The sequence below is a fragment of the Ranitomeya imitator genome, chromosome 9, assembly GCF_032444005.1.
Source record: "Ranitomeya imitator isolate aRanImi1 chromosome 9, aRanImi1.pri, whole genome shotgun sequence".
NCBI classification, from domain to species: Eukaryota; Metazoa; Chordata; class Amphibia; order Anura; family Dendrobatidae; genus Ranitomeya; species Ranitomeya imitator.
In genome coordinates this window covers 118,038,261-118,057,482 of record NC_091290.1, presented here as the reverse complement: position 1 = coordinate 118,057,482, position 19,222 = coordinate 118,038,261, and the positions used below count along the sequence as shown (strand labels likewise).

Sequence of the window (19,222 nt, the reverse complement as noted above, 5' to 3'; positions counted from 1 at the left end):
TCGATACTTTGGTCAGACCATGCACCTATTTACTTTTCAATTTCACTACATAATGCCCTGAGACTGGGCTTCTCATGGCACCTGAATGAAAATTTACTACAAGATCCCATATGCAAGTGCAGCGCCCCAGGGTCCTGGTCGTTGCAGTAATATCATTCTCCTCTAGGGGGGAGTGATATTACGTTTGGAGGCAATGAAAGACAACTGAATCCAGGTATCACAAACATGCAACACATTTCGTACTCCAGGCCACCAGGGGGAGCTCTGCTCCTAATTATTAGTGCACGCCTCACACTTAGGTAAAACTGGTTGCCTGGGAAGGAAGTTAGACAGTTGCTGGCTGAGCTTCGCTCAGGTAGTTGGTCCCTGACAGGGGTGGGAGCCTGTCAGAGGCTGAGACAGAAGGACACGGAGCTGTGCCTGCCCTGAGTGCGGCAGCTTCTAGAAAGAGACACTGAAGGAGAACTATATTGTAGAGAGGGTAAAGAAGTCGTAGCAAAGGAGTAGCTATCAGAGGAGTTCTGCCCTACACAAGCTGCCTCCTTCTGATGCGCAGGATCACGGTAGCCGGAACACCGAGGGAGCAACAGTCCTTTATGCCTTGCTCCAGAGACCGGCAGGACAGCTAATTTCACGTTACCTGCCCACCCTATACCCTTAGAGGCTGGGGCATGATAGAGTCCCTGTAAAATGCCTCAAGCCACCGGTCATACGGGTTTGTCCTATCCATCTGGGGGACAGAGAGAGACATAACATCTGTAACATCTTCAACAGTTGTGAGGACCTTATGAGATGCTTAGCAGTAAGGTACTACAACACACGGCACTAGAGGAAGGCTACTGATTTCTCCCTGGATAAGGGGACTCTGGATTTGCCTCCAAACCGGCTGGACTCTGTCTGCCCTGTGGTCTGTACCCTGGACTGTGGATGCTGAAGACTTCAGTAAAAAGGTAGACTGCAACCTTGTGTCCTCGTTCTTCACTGCGCCTCTCACCATCCACCATCTATACACTGGGAAGCCCTGGGGACATACTTCACCTGTGGGACGGTGTACCATCTAGCTGCCATAACATCACCCCAGCGGACCCCTTAAAGCAGCGTCGGTCACCCTGACTGAATACCACAGGTGGCGTCACGAACACAAACTTTATCCCTTTAAAGACCTTTCCCTTTTACACGGACCTCCCGAGGGCCATGGACCGAGTCAGCCACCGTGACATCCCCCTTGAGAACCGACGGACCCGGTACCGAGTACCCCATTGCCCTTGGGTGCGCTCCAAATCTTATGGCGTCATGAACAGGATCTACTTTAGCCTGATAATTAGGTCATGTGCGCCTAGAGGCTGTGCCATAACTGTGCCTAACCGTGATTTATGCTAAAAGACTGTGTGACTGATGAACTGTGATTTGCCGCCAAAAATTCCCGCCTAAACCGCCGCCATTACCGTGCCACGAGGAGCGCTGGAGAAGAAGGGCATGCCATCGTGGGCGTGAACTAACTGAGAAGCGCGAAAAATAATGGCCGCCCACTCCAAGTACTACTGTACGATGCGGACATGTCCATCAGCATCAGAGATCTGCCTCCTGATCCTGAATGGCAGAAGAAAGAGAAAGAAGAAGCTCCGCCCCCAAAGGAGAGAGCAGGAAAGAGATGAGGACCCGCAAGAAGGAACATGGAGGACAAGATGGCGAGCAGCCAGGACTCGGAGCGTGGGGTGGAAGCCGAGGATTCCCCCAGCTACCAGGATGGAAGCTGCAGCGAGCCGTCACCAGAGGTCCTGGAGTTCCTGAAAGCGGAGGTGGAAGAGCTCAGCGACCAACTCCTGTGGACGCAGCTGAGCACTGTTGCTGGGTGGAAGAAGACCTTCATCGGGAGGCTCACCAGACACCCGTCAGCAGCCTCGTCTGGTCCGGAGCAAGAAAGAAGTTCTGGCGCTCTGAAGTCAAAAAGCAAGGTCCTGCAACCAGCGTTCCAGACCCTAGCGGAGACGGAGCGGACCAGCACCGGAGGGACCGCATCTGAAGCAGGTATGAGGAACGACCCTGCCCCGGTGGCCGACCCCGTTCCCGCAACTGCTCCTGCCACAGCTGCTGACTCCGTTCCGGTGACTGGTCTTACCGCGGCCCCTGACTGTGCTCCACTGCAGCCCGACGAGTCACTGGTAGGCCCACACCCAACAAAACCAGCTAGACTCTCAAATAGAACCAAAGAAGACTCAGATAGAAACAAGCAGGTTCCTATAAATGGCTAAAAAATAACTTTTAATAGTATCAAGTTAAAAATAAAGCAAACACATAGTGCTAACATAAGTGAAAGGTGCAAACGTACAACACGAAAAACACATATAAAAACACACTTGAGCGTATCACCACCAGGGCAAAAAAACATCTAGTACCTCAGTTAGTAACTAGTGTCTAATACAGGTTAGGCCGGAAACTGTGAATCCGTATCTGTCTAGATCCCACAGTTTTGGGCCTCCACCTATATAGTACAATGGGATAATGCACCAGAAGATACTGTAGCAGAGCAGATGAGTATTATGCTTGATAAAATACGCACGTGACATTAGTGGCATTATGCCTAAAAACGCTTTGTCACTAAGGGCATCTATACGGCCACAGGGTCACTGCTGGTATACGAGCAACAATATATGAGGACACCACCGTTTAAGGGATAGATGCTCACTGCAACAGCAGTTACCTGGAGGTTGTGATACAGTATCTTCTGGTGCATTATCCCATTGTACTATATAGGTGGAGGCCCAAAACTGTGGGATCTAGACAGATACGGATTCACAGTTTCCGGCTTAACCTGTATTAGACACTAGTTACTAACTGAGGTACTAGATGTTTTTTTGCCCTGGTGGTGATACGCTCAAGTGTGTTTTTATATGTGTTTTTCGTGTTGTACGTTTGCACCTTTCACTTATGTTAGCACTATGTGTTTGCTTTATTTTTAACTTGATACTATTAAAAGTTATTTTTTAGCCATTTATAGGAACCTGCTTGTTTCTATCTAGGCCCACACCCAGCATAAGAGAAAGTAAAAGAAAAAATGTGATTGTAAATAGTTAACTGTTTGCTGCAAGTTCCTGAATTGACTGTTGCTGTTTTCAAGTTTATTGAACCCGACCTGGGTTATTTTTAAAAGGGGTCCTCAGTTATAGGAGCATTCCAAGTTCTGCACCCATCCAGGGTTGCTTCTTAAAGGGGTCCCATGTTGAAGGGATCCTGTGTTATGCCCTAGTTACTTTAAAGAACTGCAGAATCATGGACTATGCATGATCGGAACTTACTTGTAAATAGTTTGCACCTTCTTAAAGGTGCTTCCTACTGGTTTTACAGCGGAAGCTTTTACAGAGACTGCTTCTGACAGAGACTGTTGCTTATATTGTTAGAAAGTGTTTTGTTTTACAGAGACCTGAAGAAAAACCCATTGGTGTGGCAGAATTCCGGGTCAGGATGCACGCCTTGTAGCCCACCCAAGACCAACGTTGGGGGTTCGTAACGGGTCCCTCACATCACGTCACTTTTGTTGCTAAACTGACTTGAATATTGATGTGATTGATACTGCACTACCTCATTGAGTTATCCGAACCCATAAAGGGTTCAACGTTTGATTGTTGCACTTTGCCAGAAATGTAACATATTACAGGGTTAATATAGCAGATAAAGTTAGAAATTTAAATCCAGATAGAATTGTGGTTTACATAGTTGATAGTATGTAGTTTAGTATACAGAGCACTTTGAATAAAATTGAGATTTAGTTAGATGATAGGAAAATGTTTAATGATGCACTTTTGAATAAATTGAAGAAACTACAGTGAGCCCCTGGGGGTTGATAGACTGTTCTGCATTTGAATAAAGTAAACCCGTGGGGGTTGGTTGAAAATTTGCACTTGACTAAAGATAGAATGTTTGCCTTTGCACTTAGTAGATAGTATACCCATATGGGTAATTGCATTTCATAGTTAGTTAAAGTACTGTTTTACTGAATCGCGGAAATAACTAATCTTTCAGAGCAAATTTATAAGCTAGAAAATCAACATAAACGAGATCTTGAGGCCAGTACACTGGCACAGCTTTTAGCAGTTAGACAGAGACTGCTAGTTATATTAGACCAAAAATCTAGATGTCTTAGGGAGAGACTTAGTGGCAATAAAAGCGGTAAACTCTTGGCCAGAGCTCTCAATCAACGCAACCCTAATACCTACATTCCTTTTCTCAAAAATAAAGAAGGCAAAAAAAGTGTTCAATACTAGAGACATCTTTTCTAGTTTTAGCGATTATTATAAATCCATATACAATATAGCAGGGCACTATAAAGATACACCACTACAGTCACTCTGTAACAAAATTAAATTATACCTACAACAAAACAAACTACCCCTATTATCTGAAGATAAATTAACCGATCTTGAAAGGGAATTTTCAGTGGAAGAGGTCACTGAGACTATCAATGCCTTAAAACAGGGCAAGAGTCCAGGCCCTGATGGGTTCTCGGCAGGCCTCTACAAGAAATTTAATACGCTATTAAGTCCAATATTCCTGAAAGCATATAACTTTGTTTCTCTGGGAGGCTCCTTTCCTTCACAGGCGCTTACTGCTCACATCACGGTACTCCCTAAACCCGGTAAAGACCCCTCCACATGTAACAATTACCGTCCGATATCTCTGATAAACATAGATATTAAAATTTATGCAAAAATGTTAGCAAATAGGTTGTATCCCCTCTTGCCAAGATTGATAAATCAAGACCAGGTAGGCTTTGTCCCAGGGCGGAAGGCGAGAGACAACACAATCAGAACTATCTCCTTAATTGACAGAGTGGGCAGGAAAGGGGATCCCTTATGTATCCTATCGATTGATGCTGAAAAAGCATTTGATCGGGTTCATTGGGAATTCATTTTTCAGACCCTAGAAGGAATTGGCCCTTAAGGAGAATATGATACATAGGATCACTGCCTTATATACCTCTACTAGTGCCCAAGTCAAGGTTAATGGTGCACTCTCAAATATGTTCCCGGTCAGAAAAGTTACGAGACAAGGGTGTCCACTTTCTCCTCTACTGTACATATTAACAATGGAGCATCTGGCTATAGCACTACGGAATAATCCCTCAATCAAAGGAATACAAGTACGGTCTGAAGAGCATAAGTTAGCACTCTGTGCAGACGACATTCTTTTATACATCACATCTCCATCTACGAGCCTGCCAAACATTATTTCGGAACTACATCAATTTGGTCTCTTAAGTAATTTTAAAATGAATTCCCATAAATCAGAAATCCTAAACATATCAATACAACTTCCCTTAGTCGACCAATTGAAGACGGCCTTCCCATTCAAATGGTGTTTCGATTCCCTCACTTACTTAGGTGTCAAAATCACAAGTAAAACAACTCAGTTGTTTGAAGCAAATTTTAAAACAGCTCTGCAGAAAGCCAAATCAGATTTGGAGAAGTGGCATAGGCTCCAGTTATCTTGGCTAGGCAGGATCAATGCAGTTAAAATGGACCTTTTGCCATGCCTCTTATACTTCTTCCAAACAATACCCTTACACCTGCCAGCTTCCTTCTTCTCCCGCCTCAAACAAATGATCCCTCGATTTATTTGGTCTCATGGCCGGGCACGTACCTCGTACATGCTACTGAGCAGATCTAAGTTGACAGGTGGTCTGGGTCTCCCGGACTTTGTGATCTATAGTGATGCATCAATAGGAACATGTATCTTGGACCTCTACCACAGCAGAAACAACAAGAAATGGGTTGACCTGGAAAATGATCTCAACGGCCGTGATTCTCAGATAGTTCTTTGGTCCCTTGGCAGGGGGGTAGAGACAGGTACTTTCTTACCCTTCCTCACACGAAATATGATATCTCTTATTAAAAGCAGAAGGAAGGACCTTCAGATCACAACATTCCCGAGCCTATTGACTCCAATTTATGACAACCCTACCTTTCCTGCGGGATTGGGCAGAGAGATGTATCTAAATAGGAGGAGGGATTCTAGACCTATTCTTCATGATTACCTAAAAGAATCGGGGTTGAAGTCCCTGCAAGAAATTTTCCCAGAGGAAGAGACACCTCCAGGCGCATGGTTCTTTTATGAACAAATAAAGAGCTTTATCCACACAATATGCAAACAGACCAATGTTGGTAAACCATTTACTCCCTCTGAAACGCTTTGCATATCAACAAACCCTCCAGACCACACTGTCTCACTGCTGTATAAAATCTTTCAGGAGGGGAGGACTCCACTGCAGTGTTCTCTAACATGTTTTTCTAAATGGGGAAGTCCCTATCACCTGAGGACACAGCAAAAATTCTTCTCTTCACGTTCAGGTCGTCTCTATGTGCGGTATCACAGGAGAGGAGCTACAAGATCCTGACGAGGTGGTATACAGTAGATGTCCCTCTATGGTTCATGCAGTGTTTCCTACTTCCTACGACCCCTGATAGGTGTTGGAGATGCTTAAAAGAGATAGGCTCTTATGTGCACGTATAGTGGGAATGCCCCCCCCCATAAATGACTTGTGGCTAGCTGTTTTTGAACTTCACAATAAGTTGTCAATTACACAAATTCAACCCTCAGCGAGCTTAGCACTGTTGTCCCTGTGTGACATGTCGATTTCCAGGTATAAGAGGGGTATTCTTAGACACTTCCTTACTGCTGTTAGAAATTTAATCCCAAGATTTTGGAAACAAGAAAAGTTTAGTTTGTGGTGGAACTCAACGATATTTACAGAATGGAGCAATTGATAAGCCAGACCTTAGGAAACATTGATAAAACATACAACACGTGGGCTCCCTGGATTGCCTTTAGGGAGACACCCGATTTAGATCATTGGCTTTCTGGTACCTGAAGAACTACACGTTTGCCTGTTTTTGGACTTCAAAGTTAATCCGTGATCCGGATGTTGGAGCGATATGACTGTATGTTTCCTACTAAGTATACCACATACTCTTTCCACACTCTTTCCCTTTTCCTATTCCCTCTCTTTTCCTTCTCTTTACTTTCTTTGTCCTTTTCTTATCCAGATTGAACTTATTTTATGACTCTTGATTAACCATAATGGATCGTAAAAAGGTGTTACTAAATATCTTTATTAATCTTTTATTATTAATATTTCACAGTATTAAAATAATCAATAATATCATTTGAAAATATAAATCTGTGAGATTTACGGAGTTGTCATAAGGTAACACCCGACTAGTTTGTAATTATCATTTGATATTTGCTGACTTACTTAATTGTACTTACTGTATTTGTGCTTTGTTTCAATAAACTTGATTTATGCAAAAAAATAAAAATAAAGAACTAAAATAATGTGATTTCGTAAATATTCACACCCTTAAACTAATGCTTTAAATTTATGACAGAATTCAGCCTTCTTCGGGTAAGAGTCTATCAGCTTGACACATCTAGAATTAGCAATCTTCGCCCACTCTTCCTTGCAGTAGCTCCAAATCTGTCAGATTTTTAGGCTTTCCTCTGTGTACAGCACCCACTTCAGGTCACCAACAGTTTGTCACCTGGATTCGCAGTAGTGGGTTCTGGCTGGGCCTTTCCAAAGCTGATATTTTTTTGGTGAAGCCATTTTTTGTTGATTTGGAAGTATGCTTAGAATTGTGGTTGTCCTGAAAGGTTAAATTCCTCTTCAGCTTTTTAGTAAAGGCCTGAGGGTTTTGTTGCATAATTTACTGATATTTGGATCTGTTTATAATTCCTTCCATCTTAGCTTAAACCCCAATTCCAGCTGCCAAAAACAGCTAAAAAGCATAATGCTGCCTCCACCAGGTTTCATTGTGGGAATGGTGTTCTTCTGGTGATGGGCATTATTGGCTTTGCACCAAACAACTTGTGGAATTATGGACAAAAATTCAACCTTGGTCTCATCAGACACATTTTCCCACATACTTTTGGCAGATTTGACTTATATTTTGGCAAAACATCACTATCAAATATTACCCTACAGGTCGGACATATGAGAAATACAAGAGATCATTGTCACATGCAGTATACAACTAGTACTTGCCAGAAATTCATGCAGCTCCTATAATGTTGCATGCAGCTCCTGTAATGTTGCTTTTGGTCTCTTGACAGCCTCCTGAACTAATATTTTTCTTGCCTTAGCATTTCAGTTCATTCAAATGTTGACGGATTGTTCGCACTGACACTGATGCACCCAGAGTCTGCAGGATAGCTTGTATTTCTTTGGAACTTGATTGGGGCTGGTTATCCACCATCTGGACTATCCTGAGTTGCAATTTTTCATAAGTTTTTCTCTACCTTGGGTTCTAAACTTGATGATGTTGCGTACCATGGACAAAGGAATATCAAGATCTCCAGGGGTGGACTCATAACCTTGAGATAGTTGACATTTTCCAACAATGTTGGTTCTCAAGTCCTCAGACAGTTCTTCTCTTTCTGTTCTCCATGCTTAGTGTAGCACAGACAGACATCAATGTTAACATTGAGTCAACTTCTCCGCTTTTTATCTGGTTTCCGGTATGATTTTAATGCTTGAAACTAAGTTGTTGACCCACAATTTTGGAAAGGTGCCAACAATTTTGTCCTGCCTATTTTGTGGGTTTTGCGTGAAGTTATGACCAATTTGCCTTTTTTTTGTGTCGTTCCAGTACACACGAAGGAAATAAACATGGGTATAACAAATGATGTGCAATTGCAATAATTTTCTTGGAGAAATACTTCATTCTCTTGAACAATTTCAAGGGTGCCAACACTTTCAGCCATGACTGTATTTTCAATGACATGGAAATATTATTTATACCCTTCTCCTGACTGAAAGCTTTCAACAATGATATCCCTTTGCTGTGTTGTAAGCTGTTTACAAACCATAGCTTTTGCTGTAAAATATGTCAGGAAAATCCTGCTAGAGCAGCCAAAGTTTATATAGGATTAATCAGAATCACTGTAAGTGATGGCTGCTGTGTACTGACTACTATATAACATGAGTGTAAATGTGATTTCTATTTCTTAATAAAATCACATCCCCAATTATAAGAGGGTGTTCACACTTATGCAACTACATTATTTTAGCTTTGTTATTTTTTGTTATTTTTATTACCCCTCAAAATAATTAAAATTTTTTTTCTCAACGGATTTGTACAGATTATCGGTGATGTTAAAAGTGGAAAAAATCTGAAATGATTTTTCACGGTATGATTTTATTGCATGACAAAAACCTGGCATTTTACCAGGGGTGTGTAGACTTTTTATATCACTGTATGTAGTATTATTGGCAATAATGGTCTTCTTATAATGGACTTTGCGATGTAAAAGTATAGAAATAATGTTTCTATATTTCTAATCAATTAGAAATTTATCTTGATTTTTTTTTGTGAGATTTAGGTGTTACATGTATTTTTTTGCAGGCAGTGAGAACATTGCTGTTTATTTGCTCTGGGGTCTTTGTATCTTAGCAACATGCTGAGGAGGGGACCAGATCCAAATTTTGTCCCAGGGCCCATAAGATTTTACTTACGCCACTGGTGATGAGCTTAGAGATGCAATTGTTGCTCCCCATCAATCTGGGTAGTGTTATATGGCCATTTCCAAACAATTTGGAGTCTATCATTGTACAGTGAATGAGATTATTCACATATGGAAAACATTTAAGACAGATGGAAATCTTCACATAAATAGAATCCTAATAAAATCACCCCAAGATCAGACCGTGCAATGCTCAGAGAAATTGCAAAAAACCCAAGAGCTACAGCTTAGACTCTAAAGGCCTCAGCATCTTAAATGTTCAAGTTCATGACCGTACAATAGGACTGAAACTATAGTTTGTCTGGAAGGGTTGGCAGGGGAAGGCCTCTCCATAATTTTGCATCTGAACAAACCACAAAATTTAAGGAACTGTGTGATGAGGATACAAGTGACCAAAGAGGAGATTTTGGCGATAACGCCTTATGTCATGATTAGCGAAAGCCAAACACAGCATATCAGCAACAACACCTCACACCAACTGTCCAGTACGGTAGAGGAGGGGTGATGAATATGGCTTATTTTGCGACCACAGGACCTGGGCATCTTACAATCACTGAGCCAACCATGAACTTCTCTGTATTCCAAAGTATTCTCCTGTCAACTGTGAAGCCATCTATCCAAAAATGGCCAAATCTGGGTCATGTAACAGGACAATGACCCCAAGAACAGTAGAAAATCTACATCAGGATGCCCAAAAAAGAAATGATGCCATGGACGACTCACAGTCCAGAGCTCAACCCAAGTGAAATACTAAGAGCTGTCTATTCTGGTCCTGGCAGCTCCACTTCTGATCCTGGGATCGGCCATCAGTCCCACCTTCCTTCACACATTTGTGATTCACATGTCACTGGCATTCACAGAAGGTTCACTATGGCAGTGACAGGAGTCTTTCGCAGGCCTCTGGCTGCCATGGCAACAAATCGGCCCCTTGCAAAGATGTCGGTGGGGCGCAGGCCAGCGCTGACATCCAGGCATTGCTGTGTGGCTTAAATGTAATTAATTGACAGCAGCATTTAAGTGGTTAACAGCAGCGATTGGAGCTAAGGGTACTTTCACACTGGCGTTTTTTTTAATACGTCGCAATGCGTCGTTTAGGGGAAAAAACGCATCCTGCAAAGTTGTTTGCAGGATGCGTTTTTGCCCCATAGAGTAACATTACCGACGCATTGTGACATATTGACACACGTCGCAACCGTCGTGCGACGGTTGCATCGTGTTGTGGCGGACCGCCGGGAGCAAAAAACGTTAAATGTAACGTTTTTTGCTGCCGACGGACCGCTTTTTCCGACCGCGCATGCGTGGCCGGAACTCCGCCCCCACCTCCCCGCACCTCACAATGGGGCAGCGGATGCGCCGAAAAATGCATCCGCTGCACCCGTTGTGCGACGCATCAAACGCTAGCGTCGGAATCTCGGCCCGACGCAATGCGACGGGCCGAATCCGACGCTAGTGTGAAAGTAGCCTAACTCCGCTCCCAAGTGGTTAACAGCAGCGATTGGAGTGAACTCTGCTCTCTACTTAATTAGAGGCAAGCGCCCCCGCTGTGTAACACCGCCGATATCTGCCCCTCAGTCCCAAATATATCTGTAAGGTAGCACTAATTGGTTAACCACTTAAATGCCATCATCACATATTGATCCCACGTCCCTGGTGCGGCATCGATTCCGGCGTTCATCAGCACGCACCGCGTGATGGCGACACCATATCCTGTAAAAGTCCGTTCTGCCCAAATCATTGAACCCTTACAGGATAACGCCAAAAAAGACCAAAAAAAGAGAAAAATATTTAGAATTGAGAGTCCTCAGTGGTTGATACCTTTTAATGGCTAACTGAAAAACCGGTAACACGGTACCAAGATATATTTCTTTCCTGCAAAAAAAGAGAAACATTTATTGCAATTTAAAAAAAACTAATTGCAATAAAAAGAGATTAAAACGTCATATCCACCCCAAAATGACAGGACTAAAAGCGACATCTCGCCCCACAAAACGAAAAACCAAACTCTCGCCCGTCGGAAAAATAAAACGCGTTATGCGAAGACATGAACTAAAGAAAAAACATGCAACTAAAATAAAAAAAAGAGCGTCCATGTTTGGTGCCGCTTTGGAGAGTCGTGTTTCCAGGGTCATTTTTTACCTCATAATGAACGCGGTAAAAATAACCTCCCCAAAAAAACAATGCCAAAATTGGATTTTTTTTTAACCATTTCACCCCCACGTTGTATTTTTTTCCCCCCTCAATGGCATCATTTTAAAAAAACACCTCATGGGGAAAAATTAAATTAAAAAAAATGGGGGAAAAAAAGAGAAAATGGCTGCAGCAGGAAGGGAAGTGGGTGCATTATTTTTTTTTTTATCACCAGTGTCTCAAAATTTAAACAATTTGTCTGATATTGTGGAGAAAAAGATGATTATTATAATTTTTTTTTTTATAAGAAATCAATGTATGTGAAGTAAATTCTGTCAGATGCTGACTGGCTGCCATAGTGAGCGGGCAGCGGAATAATCCCGTCAGAGACTACAAGTCCCGGCATCCCTCGGGGCGGGGCGGAGCCTGCTGGAGACGCCTCTCGCTGAGGAGGAGGGCGGTGGCGGGAGCTGCGCGCTCGTCGGGACCTGGCCGAGCAGAACCTCGTGAGGGGTAAGCGGGGAAGCGTCCCGGTGTGTAGGCGGCCGCCCCTCCGGGGGTGGAGACCCCTGGTCCCGGTGGGGCCTCGCTCGTTTCCTGTCATGTTTTCTCCCCTCGGTACGGAGCATGGCGGAGCTGTGGCCTGCGCTGCGGCGGGAGCTCAGCCCGCGGGTGACTTGTGTCAGCTCCATTGTTGCTGTCAGTGAATGGAGCCGGCAGAAGTTTGTGGGCCGAGCAGTGCGGCCACAGGGGGCGCTGCAGGACACGCCTCATGGCGGCCATAGGGATAAAAGTTAGGTAATGGGGGGATTGTGGTGAGAGGTGACCACCCAGGAACAAGCTGGAGGAAGAGTGGGGGCACGGTGGAGAGACCACACTATAGGCTAAAGCCGCTGCCCCATGGAAATGGCAGACCCCCTCCTGGGATTTGTGTGGGTCTCTGTGGCCGGACCCCCACTATTCAGTGGTATAACGGGGTCATCCGGACCATGGAAACGCTCTTATAAGGGGGTCGTCCCCTTTCGAGAAACTTAGGGGTCTCCACCGCTGCCTCAGTCGCCGTTGTTTGGCTGCAGCGCTGACGTCACATGAGCCGAGCTCTGTGATTGGCTGCGACGACTGAAACGCTGGACCCCCCATAGGGTAAGTAAAGTGCAGTTGTAAGAAGAAAAAAAACCTACTTACCCTCCCGGGGTCCATCATGGTGTCTACGTTGCTGCATCGGTCTGTTTGGCTGCAGTGGTGATATGGCTGCAGCCGATCACTGACTTCAGCGGCTCGGAGTTGCTCCGGTTACGTTGACAGAGCAGCTGGGCTCCGTGATCGGCCGCAGCGTTCTCGACGTGACGTCAGCGCTGGGACACCACAATGTTCCCCAGGAGGGTAAGTAAAGCAGTTTTTCTTTTTTTCTTACAACCACCAGGAAACGTTTTCTAAAAGGGAGAACTCCTTTTTTATCACTTAGAATAGATTTCCTAGGGCCTAAACACAACATATACCTAATATCAAGCCCGTACAGCAGGCAGATTCCACACGGCATAGGCTAGGGTCACATTGCGTTAGCGCAGTCCGTATAGCGCTACAGACTGCGCTAACGCAATGTCCCAAAAGGGACATTGCAGTCCGTCACTCAAATGATGGCACATCGCTAGCGCACGCCCAATGTGGGCGTGCGCTAGCGATGCGTTCGCCATAGACAGTAATGACGGCGTTAACGGACTACGTTACACCGCATTATGCCACGGTGTAACGTAGTCCGTTAAATGTACCGCCATAAAATACAGCGAGTGTGAATACAGCCGTGCGAAATTCCCATCCTATAACATCTCGCTCTACATCACAAGTTTGGTCATGGCACGGCCTAGTGGATGCAATGTAACCAGCCCGCGCTATAATGAGGGTTTAAAGAGTAATTTAACTTTTGCAAAAAAAAAGTAAATACACTTTTTTTTTTTTGTTTGTTAATCCTTTCAGATCAGCAAGGGTCTGGCTTCTGAGACCCTAAAGGTACCGTCACATTTAGCGACGCTGCAGCGATCTAGACAACGATGCCGATCGCTGCAGCGTCGCTGGAGAGCTGTCACACAGACAGCTCTCCAGCGACCAACGATGCCAAGGTCCCCGGGTGACCAGGGTAAACATCGGGTTACTAAGCGCAGGGCCGCGCTTAGTAACCCGATGTTTACCCTGGTTACCAGCGTAAACGTAAAAAACCCCAAACACTACATACTTACATTCCGGCGCTGTGCTTCTCTGCACTGACTGTGAGCGCCAGCCGGAAAACACAGCGGTGACGTCACCGCTGTGCTCTGCTTTCCGGCCGGCGCTTACACAGTGCAGAGAAGCACAGCGCCGGGGGACAGACACCGGAATGTAAGTATGTAGTGTTTGTTTTTTTTTAACGTTTACGCTGGTAACCAGGGTAAACATCGGGTTACTAAGCGCGGCCCTGCGCTTAGTAATCCGATGTTTACCCTGGTTACCAGTGAAGACATCGCTGAATCGGCGTCACACACGCCGATTCAGCGATGTCTGCGGGAGATCCAGCGACGCAATAAAGTTCTGGACTTTCTGCTCCGACCAACGATGGCACAGCAGGATCCTGATCGCTGCTGCGTGTCAAGCACAACGATATCGCTAGCCAGGACGCTGCAACGTCACGGATCGCTAGCGATATCGTTCAGTGTGAAGGTACCTTAACTGTTCGAACAGACCGCCGATAAGTGCACAGCTCCTTGGTATGCTCAAAGTACAGTAAACTATTCAGTAGAAAGCTCCGATTGTCAGTTGCGGTCCTCATGGCCCCTCAACAGGGTTATGTTTTCAGGACTTCCTTAGTATTGCCCAGGTGATAGAAATATTATCAAGGCACCAGAAGTTTCCACAAGCTCTCGCTTGTGCAATACGGAGGAAATCCTGAAAACGTGTTGTTGGCCAAGAGGACTGGAGTTTGGGAAACGCTGATCTATACCATACAGGCCAATCCTTTTTGAATGCCCCCAATATGCTGAATCTAATTTTAATAAATAAAAACCACATACCTCCCAGAATAAACTCTGGTCCTCCGCTTTGCTGGCTGTTTTTCTTGGCGATCTCATGACTTTTTGTCACATGAGCAGTGTGACCGATCAGCGGGCACAGTTCAAGCAGTGGAGAACCCCTTTAACGTTATGAAATTTGATCCGTTACAGCCCGGGTTAAAAGGGGTTGTCATGAATATGACCCACTTTAAATTTAGCATTTGTGAAAGGCCGGCGTATATCTGTTACACCCTGAGAATTCAGCTACTTCCATCAGGGTCAATATATTATTTGCTGAACAAGAGAACAGCACCTCCAAAAATCATTCATTGATCTAATGCCGCTAGGCAAAAATACATATATATACTTGAAGATGAAGTTCTTGGTTTAACATTCCGATCTTACTGTATGAAGCCCACTGCCACATCATGGCAAACCTCATAGTGGGTCCCTATCGCCCAACTTACCGGCTTGTTGTGCACAGCGCCGCTCTTTCCTGGCACAGAACGATCGTAGAACGCACCTTCTGGTGATTCAGAAGCTTCTGCTGACGCTGCTGGGTGTGACTTCCAACGTCATTCCGATTGACAACCGGCTCATCCAGCCGTCAATCAGAATGAAGTCCCGCCCTGTCGACGGAGCAGATAACGTGACGTCAGCAGAGGCTTCTGAATCCCCGGCAGGAGAGTCTGTGACCAATCTGTGCCGGGAAAGAACAGTGCCAGACACAACAGATAGGTAAGTTGCAATTACCTGCCTGTTAGGTCTTAAGTACTTTTTTGTTTTCTATAAAGTCCTGGATACATCCATTAAAGCGCCTGTTTTGTCAACCGTAGCTCTTGTTTGATTCTCTGTAGTGTGTTGGGCTGGTTGCTTCATGTCCTGTGTTTGGTTGGTGGAGCCATTATACCCAATAAGTATTTCGGAATGGAAGCAATAAAACTGGTAAATTGAACGATGTGGCGAGTTGGTTAAATATCAAGTCCTTGTGCATTTGGAGTGATAACATGGCAACTCTGCAATAATCCTATAAGTGGAGGAATTGATGGATGAGCTAAAATGTCCCTTTAGGCCCCTTTCACACATCAGTTTTTTGCTATCAGTCGCCATCCGTCGAATTAAAAAAAAAAAAAAAAGAATTCGGTGACTTATGCTGCCGAAGCCGCTTTTTCCTCATTATTATTTATTCCATGGCGCTTTACATGTAAGGAGGGGTATACATAATAAAAACAAGTACAATAATCTTAAACAATACAAGTCATAACTAGTACAGGAGGAGAGAGGACCCTGCCCGCGAAGGCTCACAATCTACAAGGGAGGATACAGTAGGTGAGGATAGAGCTGGTCGTGCAACGGTTTGGTCGATTGGTGGTTACTGCAGGTTGTAGGATTGTCGGAAGAGGTGGGTCTTCAGGCTCTTTTTGAAGGTTTCAGTGGTAGGAGAGAGTCTGATGTGTTGTGGTAGAGGGTTCCAGAGTAGGGGTGATACGCGAGAGAAATCTTGTATACGATTGTGGGAAGAGGAGATAAGAGGGGAGTAGAGAAGGAGATCTTGTGAGGATCGGAGGTTGCGTGTAGGTAAGTGCCGGGAGACGAGGTCACAGATGTATGGAGGGGACAGGTTGTGGATGGCTTTGTATGTCATGGTTAGGGTTTTGTACTGGAGTCTCTGGGTAATGGGGAGCCAGTGAAGGGATTGACAGAGGGGAGAGGCCGGGGAATAGTGGGGGGGACAGGTGGATTAGTCGGGCAGCAGAGTTTAGAATAGATTGGAGGAGTTTGAGAGTGTTCGAGGGGAGGCCACAGAGCAGGAGGTTGCAGTAATCAAGGCGAGAGATGATGAGGGCATGGACTAGGGTTTTTGCAGATTCTTGGTTGAGGAATGAACGGATTCGTGAAATATTTTTGAGTTGAAGTCGGTAGGAAGTGGAAAGGGGTTGGATATGTGGTTTGAAGGAGAGATCAGCGTCAAGGATTATCCCGAGGCAGCGAGCTTGTGGGACTGGGGAGAGTGGGTAGCCATTTACTGTAATGGATAGGTTTGTTGGGGGGGGTCACGTGAGATGGGGGAAAGATGATGAATTCTGTTTTGTCCATGTTAAGTTTCAGAAATCTAGCAGAGAAGAGGGATGAAATAGTGGACAGACATTGAGGGATTCTGGTTAGTAGGGAGGTGATATCTGGTCCAGAGATGTAGATCTGTGTGTCATCAGCATAGAGATTATACTGAAAGCCAGGAGTTTTGGAGCTGTCCCAGGCCAAAGGTGTAAATGGAGAAGAGCAGGGGCCCTAGAACTGAACCTTGTGGGACTCCGACAGATAGGGGGCGAGGTGAGGAGGTGGTGTGTGAGTGGGAGATGCTGAATGTCCGGTCTGTTAGGTATGATGAGATCCTGGATAGGGCCAAGTCTGTGATGCCAAGGGATGAGAGGGTCTGTAAGAATAGGGAATGGTCCACTGTGTCAAAGGCAGAGGACAGGTCCAGGAGGAGGAGGACAGAGTAGTGTCGCTTGCTCTTGGCGGTTAAGAGGTCATTGGTGACCTTAGTAAGGGCAGTTTCAGTGGAGTGGTGTGACCGAAAGCCAGATTGTAAGTGGTCAAAGAGGGAGCAAGAAGAGAGATGGGAGGACAGTTCAAGGTAGACATGTTGTTCCAGTAGTTTTGAGGCATAGGGGAGAAGTTATATAGGGCGATAGCTAGATACAGAGGATGGGTCAAGAGAGGGCTTTTTGTGCATAGGTGTCATGGAGGCATGTTTAAAGCTTGAGGGGAAAACACCAGTTAGTGATAGGTTGAAGAGATGGGTTAGGTTTGGTATGAAGACTGTGGTGAGGTTTGGGAGGAGGTGGGATGGGAGCGGGTTAAGTGCACAGGTGGTGAGATGTGATCTTGAGAGTAGAGTGGAGAGTCGATCTTCTGTAATGGTGGAGAAGTTGGTTTTGGAAGTGGAGAGCTGGGAAGTCGGGAGGAAGGGCTCTGGGGTTGTTGACCAAAACTGTCTCTGATGTTATCAATCTTCTGCTTGAAAAATGAGGGAAAGTCTTAAGCTGAGATAAGTGGGGAGGGAGGAGGTGCTGGGGGACAGAGGAGAGAATTGAAGGTGTTGAATAACTGTTTAGGGTTGTGAGACAGGGAGGATATGAGAGATGAGAAGTAGGTTTGTTTAGCTGTGGCGAGTGTGGTCTTGAAAGTAGTGAGGGACTGTTTGAATGCGATGAAGTGCTCGTTGGAGTGGGATCTTTTCCATCTGCGCTCAGCAGCCCTGGAAGCTTGCCTCAGTTCTTTGGTCAGGCTGGTGTGCCAGGGCTGTCTGTTGATATTGCGAGCTTTGGTATGTGTATATGTGTAAGTGGGGCAGCAGATTCCAAAGCTACAGCTCTTGTGGTGTTATATAGAGCGGCAGCGTCATCCGCGGTGTATAAGGAACTTATCTGTGATAGGGAGGAGGGATTCTGAGAATGAGTGTAGGCCAAGGTGCTTAAGATTTCTGTGAGTGTGTGAGAGTTTGTGGGGTGGGGATTGTAGACATTGAGTGGAGAGGGAAGAGAATGTGAGAAGGTTGTGGTCAGAGAGAGGAAGAGGTGAGTTAGAGAGGTTAGATAGGGAGCCGAGGCGGGTGAAGATGAGGTCCAGGTTGTGGCCATCTTTGTGGGTGGCTGCAGAAGACCATTGAGTGAGGCCTCATAGACTTGTATTAGCAACGGATAGCCTCACATTTCATCTGTCGTTCACCGGATCTGTCGAAAATTGTTTAGCCGGAGACAACGGACAAAGTAACATTTTTTGTGTACGTTGAAAAATAGGACAGCGACGAATCCTTCGGCGTCCGTCGTTTGCTAGAATGGAAGCCTATGGGCACCGGATCCGTCAAATGAAGGAATCTGGCGACTGATTCCATTTTTTTAACTGAGCATGCTCCGATTTATTTAGGATCCAGTTAGCCAGATCCGCTAGTCGGAACCGTTGAAAAAACGAATCCATTGCATCAGTTTTTCACAAACTGAAACTGATTGTGACTGCACAAACTGATGTGTGAGAGGGGCCTTACCTGTCAGACCCCTACGGTGAAGGAGGAACATCTTCACTAGTTAAAGGAGTTGTCCACTAATTGAACAACCCCTTCTTAACACCTATGTTTCCCCCTTAGTGAGAGCAGTTGCAGCGCTTGCTTTTTCTGGATATTTTGTTTGCCCAGAGGAGGGAAGCTAGAACTGATTGGCCGCAGGGATTATGTGGCATAACAATGTCATAAGGTCCGTGGAAGAGCAAGTGCCGACACCGCTGGAATGGTGTCAACACTGGAGGTGAGTATGGTGTTAGTACAGTATTGAAAAGTAATGGACATCCCCTTCAAGACATCAACAGTAGAAGTGATAAGACAGCCAGGCACACTTGTACTACTCTGGGACAGCAAATAGATGCCGGCTGCAGGACCACGGGTGCCACTCCACATAAAGTCCAATAGTTGAAAATGCAAATGTAAAGAAATGGTCAAGGCACTCACCGTCCCATTTATGTCCTTAATTTGGATATCACACTTGAACAGCAAGGAAGTGTGA

At 45.2% G+C, this 19,222-nt stretch overlaps 2 protein-coding genes across 2 annotated transcripts in view; one reads left to right on the top strand and one right to left on the bottom strand.

The window, feature by feature from the left end:
* CENPT (centromere protein T) overlaps window positions 1-15,155 on the bottom strand; it is a 146,874-nt gene extending 131,719 nt beyond the window's left edge. The window contains exon 1 of the mRNA XM_069738602.1: window positions 15,131-15,155. The gene's annotated coding sequence lies outside the window, so the exon portion shown is untranslated. The remainder of the gene's footprint in view (window positions 1-15,130) is intronic.
* The window catches only part of NUTF2 (nuclear transport factor 2), a 44,146-nt gene continuing 36,975 nt past the window's right edge, over window positions 12,052-19,222 (top strand). Inside the window, exon 1 of the mRNA XM_069738606.1 lies at window positions 12,052-12,156. The gene's annotated coding sequence lies outside the window, so the exon portion shown is untranslated. The remainder of the gene's footprint in view (window positions 12,157-19,222) is intronic.